The sequence below is a fragment of the Mesoplodon densirostris genome, chromosome 16 (genome assembly GCF_025265405.1).
Source record: "Mesoplodon densirostris isolate mMesDen1 chromosome 16, mMesDen1 primary haplotype, whole genome shotgun sequence".
In the NCBI taxonomy this organism is placed as follows: Eukaryota; Metazoa; Chordata; class Mammalia; order Artiodactyla; family Ziphiidae; genus Mesoplodon; species Mesoplodon densirostris.
Window position 1 is genome coordinate 66922005 of NC_082676.1, and position 12875 is coordinate 66934879.

A 12875-nucleotide genomic window follows, 5' to 3' on the forward strand; every position below is an offset into this window, starting at 1 on the left:
ACATGAATTAAAAGAATGGAATAGAAAACAAAAGTGGTATTATATAATCAGCAAATTATTTGATAAGACATTTTAAGTACTTCACATTTCTACTTAGCACAAGTGAGAATTAACTGGTTCCACGGTACTACAAGGCTTGGCAGTTTTACTCCAAGCTTTAAATCATAGTGTTATTCAAGTCATCGCTAAGAAAATAGCAGTGTTCATATGTACAAAAATTGTTATATCTAGTAAGTGGTATTCTACATAGTCAAGATAATAAGAGAATTCTTTATAAAATTAGATTTTAAAAAATGCAGAATGTCTGGTAATTACCAGTATCTCAAAAGCTAAAATGAGAAAAATACAGAAAATAGAAGTAGTCATTGAATAACATTATTTTGCTTTGAGGAAGCCAGAAATGATTCTATTCCAAGAAATAAGTAATAATGAGAAAAGATGTGATTAATACACTGTATCTCTTTTAAGCCAAAGCACACTTTTCACCTCCGGACAATTCTGATTTTTATATTCTTAATCTCCTTTGTCCAGAACAAGACCCCATTTTAAGCCATTATTTGAATAGAGTCCATAATCTAAAGCCATTTTTCTCCACAGGATGTTTTCATTTTAGTACATATGCTGCAAAAAGGCAAATGACTAAGTCAGTTATAAAGAATTTGTAGCATAATAAATGCCAATTTACAGTAACTGTCAACAGACTTCTACACCGAAGCCTGAAAGTTGCTACAGTACAGGTGAGAACTAACATGATTCTTCCATATGCTCAGACTTAGTTTACTAAGTAATACTATCGTAAGATCTGAAAAGCAACGTTAATGGGTCCTTGCAAAGCTGCAAAATTTTCCAGACAATTTTCCTCTGGTTGCAGATCCTGTTCATTCTTTCAATCATCTTTTAGTCCTTTAGCTTTTGCAGTATCTTCTTGACGTTTTTGTTTCTTCTTTTGCTCCTTTTCCCTGGCCTCAATCATCTTGGCCAATTTCTAAGACAGTACAGCACTTGCTAGAAACAATAGAGTTAGGGCCAAAATAACTGTTGTAAGGAAGCCATATGAGTCCTTTGCAGCCCATTCCACAACATACTCAGCCCAAGCCTTTATATCAAACATCTTTGTAGAGGCCTTATGCTTGAGTAGTGATCTCTAATTTTGTCCTGGGATTATTAGCCAATCACAATTTCAGATGACCCTTGGCTGGTTGTCTTCTTTAGCTCTACCATACACTTCTGAGAGAATGCTTAAATTCTATATACTTGGGCGGTTGGCGCGGTGGCTGCCTCCACTGGGCACGGGGGCAAAACCGCGGCAGTGGCTGCCACCAGCCTCCCCTACATCGCGCCTGGGACGGTGGGCTCAGACCCCCACTCCCAACTCTCTGTTTTTCTAATTGTCCTTGCAGGTGGTGAAGGTGTGCAGCAAGCAAGTCCACCTTGCACACCAAAATCCAAGGCTCACTTTATTTTATACATCAGCTGTTTACTTAGAGCTTGATTTAGATGAACGCTTATATTAGGTAGTTCTGTTGTGTGGCTTTAAAAGTCAGAAAAATCTGTGAAGAGACGAGTCCTGATAGGCATCCCTGTTTCTCTGGACCTACCTTAAGCTGCCTCTGGCAGAGAGGCTGTCCTGCCTTGCGGAAATCAGTGGAAATCAGAGTAAATGCTCCATGGGTTATACAACTCAAACGTTCTTCAAGGTCCAGACACCCACCCCATTCACCCTCTCAATACTGTCTAAAGGTAAATAATCTGAATAATTGTGTGTCCTTCCAAAGCATCTTTGTAAACATATAGAAATTAATATGAACATATTCTTATATTTTTAATGCTTAATACATTTTAAAGTAGGAATTTTCTTTTGAGAAATGGACGTGACCTAAAAAATTAGGTCCATCACACAGAATGTGGTATACATTGAGTATAAACTCTAGACCTATTGCATATGTATTCGTTTTTCAGGTGTAAAATGAATTTACTAATCACTGTAAACAAATTTAGAGTTTTCTTTTGTTTGGATTTGTATTGCTTTTATCCATCTGAGTGTTGTTGCCCTGTTCCCCATGTGACAAAGGTGGCTGGGTGGATTAGTGGCCAGGTTCACTGTTGGGGAAGAGTGTGAACGTAACGAACTGGCCTGAGTGAGAAACAGACTCAGGGCTCTGGTGGATAGAGCGTTACCCAGCACAAATGCCAGACGGGTTCAGCCCCGCATACCGTGTGTGCACAGGACACATGCATCTGCCATAGCATGAGGTGCTGTGCTCAGCATTCGCTCTGCAGCAGGCCCACTTTTGAGCCCACGTCGCCAACACTGTTGCTGGGGGTGGAAAACAGGCTCGCAGGTGTACCTGTGCTGGAGCCCTCCCGCCCCCACTGGGGGTTCCCGTCCTCTGCTGGTCTCGGGTTCCCAGCCATGTGGCTGTGCTCCACCCTCAAGGCAGCCTCCGAGGGCCACAGGCGTGGAAACTGCAGTGTTGAAGGGGCCTGATGAGGCCTGGCACTGTGCCCTGAGGTGGCAGCCTGAGCCCGGGTTAGGCCAGTGACAGAGAATGCTTTTGCACATCCTAGCATTGAAGGAATGTCAGACTTGCCCCTTGGTTCTTTGAAATTCGGTTCGCTTTGGAATGTAAAGTTTTGTGGTACCACCTGCAGTTGTGCTGGAGATAATATAAAGATAAACATTCCATGGTGAACAAAGACTGGCAAATAAGAGCAGCCCAGGCCTTTTGTTTTCACAGGGTCCACTCTATATACATACGGAAACAGTGGATGTATCTTACCTAGTTGGGCTTTCTCATAACGTGGTCAGGGTAAGTTCATTTGGATACAGTGAACATCCTTGAAAAAGAAAATCCTTTTGAAACATTGTGAAAGAAAGCTTCATAAGCAGAAAAATCAAATAACTCTTATAAAAGCAAAGTACCCGAAGAATCTGTGTTTCTCCCTTAGGTTTTCACTTTCTGGACAGACTTCTGTGTGCTGCGTCAAGGAAAGCAGACACGGGTGTCCTGTTAGCCTAGAGAAGGGTTGAGGATTACGTGGTGATGTTACAAGGTGAAAAGGGTGACCCGAGGCTTGGAGTTTCTGATTTCTGAATTACTTCAAGGGAACAAATCATACTGTTATATGAACAGAGTTTTGACTTTGGCTACTAGATTCATAAGTGGATGTTTTTAAATTTTTAATAAGCCACGTTTTGAAAGTCACCGATTTGGTCTTGTAGCTTCAGCCCCAAGAACTTGTCTCCTTAGCAGAATTCTGTGGGATCTCGGGTTTGCAGCCCTCAGCCTCCCGCCTCGCTTCAGGTTATTGACTGACGACTGATTCAGACCTGTGTTAAAGAGGTGATGGGTCTGCCATGGGATCTGCTGCTTTGAAATCAGCAAGGACCCATGTCTAGAGTCTCTGGCTCAGTTTGAAAGACCTCAGGGGGCAGGCATAGATAGCATCTCTGTAAATTACTCTGAATTGCCTTCAATTTGTTGGGAGTTGCCACTTCTGAATGTTTATTGTGACTGTGAGTGTGTGAAGTGTGATTGGCACTTCTTTGGACCTGGTAAGTTCCTTGGAGCTTGTTTTTGAGTGGTCAAAGCTGGAGGGAGGGGCTGAAGTCTCCAGGTGAGGGTAGTGCTAGATGCAGGCTGACCCCCATCATTGAAACGAGAATGATTTATTAAAAATCATGGGGGCCTTCCTGGTGGCGCAGTGGTTAAGAGTCCGCCTGCCGATGCAGGGGATACGGGTTCGTGCCCCGGTCTGGGAGGATCCCATATGCCGCGGAGCGGCTGGACCCGTGAGCCATGGCCGCTGGGCCTGCGCATCCGGAGCCTGTGCTCCGCAACGGGAGAGGCCGCAACAGTGAGAGGCCCGCATACCGCAAAAAGAAAATAAATAAATAAATAAATAAATGAATAAATAAATAAATAAATAAAAATCATGGTGGCAGATTCTGTGAAACTTTTTTTTTTTTTTTTTTGCGGTACGCGGGCCTCTCGCTGTTGAGGCCTCTCCCGTTGCGGAGCACAGGCTCCGGACGCGCAGGCTCAGTGGCCATGGCTCACGGGCCTAGCCGCTCTGCGGCATGTGGGATCTTTCCAGACCGGGACACGAACCCATGTCCCCTGCATCGGCAGGCGGGCTCTCAACCACTGTGCCACCAGGGAGGCCCCTGTGAAACATTTTTTGTTTCACTTTTTAAACACTACCACATAAACTTCCTCTTCATCAAATCCATGTAACTTAAAAATCTGATGTGAAACATTTGTGTAAGTCCAGGTCCTGAAGAGATTTCTGCTGACATTTGAGAAACCGGTTGTGAGCAGAGAAAAGCTGACTTAAATTTGCAGTGTTTACACTAAGCAGAGAGGAACGGGGTTTCTGGTTTGGTTGTCACCACGTTTGAGCTCTCGTTGGCAAGTTCCAGATGTGACTTCTGTATAGCGCTTTATAATTTTCAAAGTGGTCTTCATGTATCTTGTTCCATAGATACCAACAACTGCTCTGCAGCAATAAACTTCCAGGGACATGTTATTATCAAAGTTATATAAGAAATATATTTGGTGCAGGAAAATTGAAAAATACAGATAAATGAAAAACGATCTGATACCCCACTGCTCACAGGTAGCACTGTTCTATGTGGATCCCTCCGGAGTCTTCTCGACACATGTGTAATCTTCCCTGGGAAGATGGGCTCCATAATCCACCTCACCCACAATGTGAATTTTCAACAGTTATTATAAAGAGTTACTGGTTTGCGTGGCATAGCTACATAAAAGATTTGTGGCAAAGAGGAAATTATAACAGGTGGACCCCCCCACCCCAGCTTTCTTCTCTGTGAATCTTTCAAGTCAGGAGTGCTTGGCCTCCCTTGAGTATGATGTTCTTCTGACTTCAGAGCCTTGAATATGCTTTGTTAAGCATTGTACAGGAAGTTAGGTGGAATTGTGGGATTTGACTGTGACCTGCAGCCTTTACCACACAGCCTTGTCCTGTTCCTTGTGTGGGGCACCGTGCAGGACAGTGTGGGGACCCGTCTGAGTTGAGGGCCTTCTGCATAGTCTGGCCCTCGGCATCGCCTTGTTTGTACTGTTCTGTAGGATGCTTGGACTCCTTTCAAAGAGGCGACCCTTGTCGGTCCACTTTGCAGGGGAGGAACCTGCGCAAGGTTAGTAGCTGGTAAGTGGTGGTGAGGGCAGATTGGGCCCTGGCGCTCCAGTGGTTAAGACATTGGCTGTCACTGCCAAAGGCCCGGGTTCGATCCCTGGTCCGGGAACTAAGATCCCGTGAGCCACGTGGCGTGGGAAAAAAAAGTTGGACTTACAGGTGAAATGATGAAGTGTCCTTGCCATCTGTGCCTTTGTCTTGGTCGTTTTTCTGTGGTTTCGAGGGCACTGTAATATGAGAAGATGAGCTTTGGGGTCAAGTGGCCTTGTTCGGGAGCCGCCCTGTCTGCCTTCCTTCTGACGGGTGGGGTCGGACGCCGGGCGAGCCCCGCATGTCTATTGGGGTCTGGGTGGGAGCTCCTCCCTCAGTGCTGGGCTCCCTGAGGGTAGAGGGGTGAGAGCTCTGGTCTGGGTGCCCTCCCCCCACGTGATTCTATAGACTGCACTCCCTGCCGCTGGAGCTGGTGCAGTGAAGGGTGGGCGCTGGCCTTGGCCCGCTGTGGAGCCGTGCAGCCCCAGAGGAGAGCGGTTGCCGGGCGGTGGAGGGCGCACTGCAGCACCCCAATCCTCAGGCAGCACTCCGGCATGAGAGGGCCGACGTGGGTGGACTGCAGGATCCATGTGCCAGCCGGAGCAAACGAGAGGGGGCGTGTGCTCCTGTGTGAGATTCTAGAGAACACAGTGATGGGTGGGGGTGGGGTTGGACAGGGGATCGGAAGGGGCACAAGGAAACTGGGGGGGTGGACGCACTCATCCTCTCTGTCACGGTGGCGGCCGCACAGGGTGGACGCGTGTCGGAAGCCCTCACACCGTGCTCTGTAATTGTGTGCAAGACATCATGTGCCTTCTTTCAGGGACCCAAGGTTTTAGGAGCACAGGGGACGCAGCGTCCGTGTTCCTGCAGGCCGGCCGAGCAGACCAGATGGCAGCTCCCCTCATCCTCTGAAATGGGGATGATAAACCCCCCTGCTCACAGGGGTGTACCTTTAACCTTTCTTATGTTTGAATATACAAATGAATTACGTATTCTGAAAGTTAAATCCTCGCGTTTGCTTAGAGAGAGAAAAGCCCTCTGTCAGAAGCAGTGTGGGGAAGGTCAGCCGTGTTCTCTTACACTCATTCAGCATCATTGTGGTTCCTGCCCATGAATTCCGTAACTATACTATTTTCTGTGGGTTTAAAAACAGAGAACAGGAACCAGAGCCCACCTCTCCTGATGCTTTTCCAGGGCAGCAGGACTCTGCCCTCCTGCTCATAGGACGAGGCCGCCCGCTCCCGCTTAGCAATGTGCGTGGGCCTGTGGGGCTCATTCTGGGTCTGCTCTCCTCGGTTTACAGGTGTGGAAGCCAGGTGTGGTCACAGAGCCAGCCAAAGGCGGAGTGGGGCCGGTTCCTGCTGACGACGGGCAGGTGGGTCCGGCAGGCGGGGCGAGCTCACCAGGGCCTAGCCCGAGCCGCAGCTCTCCTCACGCCATGTCTGTGAGTGAGGGGGTGAGCGTGGGCCAGACCTTGAGACAAGAGGTTTCTGGATTTTCTTGCACCTTGAAGAGTTGATGGAGACCCCAGAGAAGGAAGCAGCACTGCTCCCTCTGCTCCCCTAAACAGAGGAAGGCGGGATTCCTATTTCCAGAGTCAGGGTCTTCTGACCAGCCCTTCAGTTGGAAACAACTGCGGAGTCTGGATGAATTACGTAGCACTATTGGAGACACTGCAGTGTAGGAATTAAGATACGTGGCAGCTGTGGCCTTTGGGCTGGGGAGAGGCAGGTGGAGGGCCTAGACCTGCCCGGGAGGAAGGGCCAAGGTACGAGTGGGCTTCGGTCTCTGCTCACTGAGGACCTGTGCTGCGGTTCCCATGGTAACCGATGCATGCACGGTGGATGGTCTCTTCAGGGAAGAGAGTGGCATGGGCAGGGCGGGGACCCTGGGCAGCGCGGCAGTCCCCTCCCTCCATCACACGTCTGCCCTTCTAGGCCTCCTGGCCTCAGACCCTGAAGTGGCCAGGCCCGGAGGGTTTCCATGGCCCGGAGGGTTTTGAGCTCCCAGGTGCTGCGGGGCTGCACGTGCAGAGATGGAGCGGGGTGAGCATGGCGAGGGGTGCAGGGCCGAGGAAGCAGTGCACGTTTGCCTTAAAGACCAGGTGGCCGCGCCACCACCTGCCTCCCCGTGGGCAGGAGCAAAGCGCGTTTTCCTTAATGCCGAGGACCACGAGTGTGTGCACGGATATAGATAGGCTGTTTCAGCAGGTGGTATGCTGGTCACATTTGGGATGGTTTGTTTCGTCCAGAAGGTGTGACCTTTAATCAGTTAAAGGTCTTGATGGAGGAAGTGCTCTCAGGAGTGGACTTGCTGTCCCTTTGGGGTAGTGATTCTGGCCACGTGGCAAACCTCCCACCCAACAGCTCCCACTGCAGGCCTCTGTGAACAGTGTGCAGTGGTGCGTCCCCAACACCTTCGTGTGAGCAGAGACCCCCCCACAGTGCCCAGGCCAGCCCCCCCGCATGCGGGCCTGGGACATGGTGAGGCTTGAGCTCAGTGAGGAGTAGGTGTTGGGTGAAGATGGGTGTGACTTCTGGGGGTTGGGCCCTGCCAGTTCCAGCACGTGTGGCACTGAGCAGAAGGATTGTGGGTTGAGACACGAGGCTGCCACGGTCGGAAACGACTCCAGCATCCAGAGTCAGGAAGTGGGTGGCAGGGTGCCGGGTACGGGGGCCAGGAGGGCTCCCAGGGCTGTGCTGAGGCCCACTATTGAGTGGGCCTCATGTCTGACTAGTCGGGGAAGCCACGTAGGCTCCGTCTTTCCTCTGGTCTCTGTTTATTTTCTTTGTCTGAAATGACCTTAATCATTGTTCACATCCCTGCCCTGTGCCACACTGTTTCGTTGGCTGTGTTCCCAGTGGCACCTGGCACGGAGGCAAGCGCCTTTCCTGCTTAACCTCAGGTTGTAGCTGAGCCATGTCCCCACGTCGGCAAGTGAATGCATCGCGTGCCAGGCGCCATTCCTAAGCTGCCACCTGCTGGAGGAGAGATGGGCATCGCACACCACAGTTAGCAACTCTGTGTGGGCCAAGGCCCAGTGACTAGCAAGGACCAGTGGCCCACAGGCAGATTTGGGATTTTAGGGGCCAGTAGACTCACAAGTAAAATTCTAGGAGGTACTTGAGGCGACTGCACTTGTATGTGGCCAAATTACAACATTAAAAAAAGCAAACTGCACCTTATTTGGCCCCTCAGAGACCTCCCACCTTGCTTAGGAGAGAGTTAGGGAGTGGAGTATCTGGTCTCCGGCGTTTCCTCCAGCCAGACGTGAAGGCGAGCGGCACAGGGACTGTCTCGCCGTGGCAACCAGAAGCGTTGCTTCTCAAATTGAGCGTGTGAAGCTGCTGCAGGACAGGAACCTGAGTGTGTTTCTGGAATGCTCAGCGGACTTGGTAAGCCACTTAAGGCATTACTTTTATGCCAGAACAAGCAGGAGCATAACGTGAAGCATAATGCAGTATGTGCCTGAATTTCTGAGTAAAAAATCACAAGACTTCTGCTGACCAAGGTGACGAAGTGATTCCATGAGGCCTCACCCGCTGGGCCCTGCGGGGCTGTGTGGGGTGAGCACTCAGGCCGGGCTGCAGGTGGTGGGGCCAGCAGAGAGGTCTGATCGACATTCCTCCTGGGAGTGGTGCAAGTTAGGAATCCTCTTTCATCCAGAGGATTTCCAGGGGGTAGGAGGTCTCCCATAAATGGAGGAATCACACTTCTAGTATCGGGCAACCACACAGTTCAGGGCAAACTGCTGAGAATAGCTAGAAACGCTGGGAACTGGTTTTCTTTTTAATCAGATTGACGCCTTTGGAGAGCTAACCAAGCAGGAAGGAATGGCAGCCCCATCAGAGAAGGGAGCCCAGGGAGACAGTCTGGAAAGTGTGGCTGGTCCTTGGGCTCCAGGGGGATGGGGCTTGCCTGGGAGGAAGGTGCCCTACACGTGGGTCGGGATTCCGCCCCCACCCTCTGAGAGCCTGCAGCCCAGCCTGGACTCTCTCAGTTCCTGACTGTGGATTAAGGTGGCTGGATTCCTAGTGCCCCAGCCACAGGCTAGGGTAAAATGCATACGCTCTGGGGAAGAAAGCATCGTCCCAGGCGGCCAGTTTAGAAAGATTTTCACACAGTGTCTGGCTTTCCATCCAGAATAACCAGGTACTGAATGAAAAATAATCAGGCACTCAAGAATACAAGACAATGTGATAAAAAATGCAGAGGAGGAAGCCTTGGGGATCCAGGTAAGGAGGTTTACGGATACCTCCTTGGTGGAAATCTTTCAGGGCTGGGGCTGGGAGTGGAGGAGTGTTCTCAGACTCTGGGCTCTGGGAAGAGCAGAGCTGGAAGGAATGGATTATAATCCACTGGATAAAATAAAAATCCACTCGGGTACATAGGATGCCAACTGATAAATACAGATCAAGTGATGGGTGTGAACAGGATTTGTATATAATCTCAAAGTATCTCTGCCACAAATTACCTCTTAATTACAAAGGAAAAGTAATAAATTTAGAGTGGAAACACTTGGCAGGCACTGGGTTTGCCACCAATATTGGGACCAACCAGCATGGTGTTTCTCTTTTTTTCTTTTCTTATACATTTATTTTATTTTATTTATTTTTATTTTTGGCTGCATTGGGTCTTCATTGCTGTGTACGGGCGTTCTCTAGTTGCAGCGAGCGGGGGCTACTCTTTGTTGCAGTGCGCAGGCTTCTCATTGCGGTGGCTTCTCGTTGTGGAGCACGAGCTCTAGGCACACAGGCTTCAGTAGTTGCGGCACAAGGGCTTAGTTGCTCCTCGGCATGTGGGATCTTCCTGGATCAGGGATCGAACCCGTGTCCCCTGCATTGGCAGGCAGATTCTTAACCACTGCACCACCAGGGAAGTCCCATGGTTTTCCTTGAGGTGATACAGCATCGCTTCTGTGACGTTCTGCCAGAAATGTTAGACGCAGATCTCACGTGAGACATTCTGTGGAACGACTGGCCCAGCCTCTTGAGAATGTCACTTCGGGAAGGAGGTAGACAAGGAGCCAGGTTGAAGGTGGCTGAAGACACGACAGTCAGTGTGTGGCTGTGGCCTGCATCTTGGAACATAGGAATAGCTCTAGAGGCCACTCCTGGGACGGTGGACGGGGTCCGAGCTCAACCTCCATGTCAGGGTTGCGCTGCCTGCTGTTTTTGGTCTGTGGCGTGTCTGTTCGCTGTGCATCCCAGGCGTGGGTTGATGTGGCACTCTGGCCTCAGGCGCTGGGCCTGGAGGAGAGCCTGCCTGGGGCGGGTGTGGCAGGGGGGCAGCAACAGGGTGGGTGGGTGGGGCCAGCACCACCTCACCTTCCCAGGAGCTGCGGGAGGTGGAGAGGTCAATGATGACGGGTGACATTTCAAAGTGCCTGGGTGTACAGACGTCTCTTAAGACCCTGCTTTCAGTTCCTTTGGCTATATGCAAAGACGGGAAATTGCTGAATCATATGGTGACTCTTTTAATTTTTAGGAACTGCCACACTGTGTTCCACAGAGACTGTACCATTTTACATTCCCACCAAAAGCTTACAAAGTTCCCTAGAAACAGAAAATGATTACCAACCAGAATTCCAACCCAGTAAAAATACCCTTTAGGAATAAAGGGGGAATTAAGACAGTTTCAGACCAACAAACACCAAGTTGTCAGCCGCAGCCCCTTTACTAAAGGACAGACATACTTAAGGGTGTTCTTCAGGCAGAAAGAAAATGCTCTTAGGTGGAAACACCCAATACAGGAAGGAAAGGGCAAGTATGTGGGTGACTCTGGGTGACTGCTGGCGGGATAAAGTAATACTGATGATGTCTTGTGGGATTTAAGACATTACACTGAACTAAAATCCAGGATAACAACAGCACATGAGTGTGTGTGGGAGGTGAGTAGAGTTAATTATTTTGGGGGGGCATGCGGGATCTTAGTCCCCTGACCAGGGATCAAACCCGTGCCCCCTGCAGTGGAAGCTTGGAGTCTTAGCCACTGGACTGTCCCTAGTGGAGTTAATTCTGACCATGTGTTGCCTGGGAACAGGTAAAATGCAATTAATTGGACCTTGATGCATCAAGGGTACCTATTATAATCTCTAAAGGAACCAATGAAAGAATAGTAAAAGGCTTACTTTGTTAGAGGGAGGAGATGGAAAATAAAAAATATTCCAAAAGAAGGCAAGAAAGAACAAAAGAAGATAGAACAGCTGTGACAAACAGAAAGCAAACAATGAGATGGTGGATCCACTCTCTGTAACCACACTGAATGCAACAGGACCAAAGGAAGCAATTAAAAGGAAAAATGGTCAAACTGGAACTTGAAAAGGCTAGCAGCTTACAAAGGACACACAAAAGTAAAAGGATCTAGGAGGGTTGAGTGTGAAAGGATGGAAAGCAAAATCCTGCCAGCAGCAACCCCAGAGAGCAGGTGACGGGGAGGCTGGACGGTCCCCGGCGGGCTTTTATTCTGAGGACTGGAAACTACAGAGAGCTTGGAGGTTTCCCTGGATGCCACATCTGGGTTCTGGTTCCTGGCCGTCTTGTGGGGAGCAGCCCAGCGTCCCCCGAGTGACATTTCCCAGAACATCCTCTGTCGCGCGGCAGCCTGCAGCGCCTCTGTCCTGAGAGCCAGCCTTCCTGTCCACGGTCAGCACCTCGCTGGTCTCCCTCCGTTCTGTTCTCTCTCAACAGCCCTTTGCTTCCCTTTGTTCTGCACTGGGAGCTGTGTACATAGTGGGGTTTGCTCTGTACTGGAGGCCGTGGAAAGGATCCATGTTTTTCCTGCTTATCGCCTCAAAGCTGGTTTTTCTATACGCGTGAAAGACGTGCCTGGGACCTGTCAGAGGAGGGAGCAGACGGCCCTGGTGCGTTGGCGTCGCAGGCTTGGTCCTGCCCTCGTGGGTGTGCGGGATGCTGCCCACGATGTGACGGGGACACTGAAGAGCAGCTTAGCGCTCCCTGTGATCTGAGTTCCAGTACAGTGGCTGTTAATGGTGACAGTATTGGCGGTTTTGTTTTTAAAGAACCAGAGGAATAGCAGTGTCCCTGAGAAAGAGCATGATGTTGCAGACGTCTGCTCCGTGTCAGCGTAAACGTAGGACCAGGTGCGGGTCCCCGTCTGTGAACGTGTCCCCATTCCTTCCCATAAGCCTCTATGGTGCTGCCGCTGCCCTCATTTGGCCAGAACATGTTAGTGGGCTCCAGGGATGCCCTCAGGCTGCCTTGGGTGGGTCAGAAGGACCCTGGTGCGTGGTGACTGACCCTCTGCAGTGTCCCTCTGCGGTGTGGGGATGATGAGCACCTGATCCTGAGCTGGCGGGCGAGTTGTGTGCCACATCACCATCCACTGCTGTGGCCTCAGTGGCAGAACAGGTGGGGTGCCGTGGCTACACGGTTTGTGCTTGTGGCCCCTGGGGAGGTGGGCCGCTCCTCTCCAGCTGCGCTGCCCGGCCTGGCCCACGTGTGCTGCATGACAGGTGTCCAGGACGGAAAGGTGCCTGGTCCTGCCGTCTCGTTAAAGTGCCTTTTCCTGAGTGTGTGCACAGCACAAACCAGGGCTTCCAGAGGTTCTGTTCTTCCGGTGGTGGGCATCCACGTGAGGCTCCGTCAACTTAGAAGCGTTGTGGTCCCTTCCCCTCCCTCATCGAGGACACAAATCCAGGGGACGAGGTGACTCCTACC

The 12875-nt window shown here is 50.4% G+C and overlaps 1 protein-coding gene and 1 pseudogene across 3 annotated transcripts in view; one reads left to right on the forward strand and one right to left on the reverse strand.

The window, feature by feature from the left end:
* AXIN1 (axin 1) overlaps positions 1-12875 on the forward strand; it is a 58719-nt gene that overhangs the window by 23494 nt on the left and 22350 nt on the right. The window lies entirely within an intron of this gene.
* Positions 887-1166, reverse strand: LOC132476109 (small integral membrane protein 15-like; annotated as a pseudogene).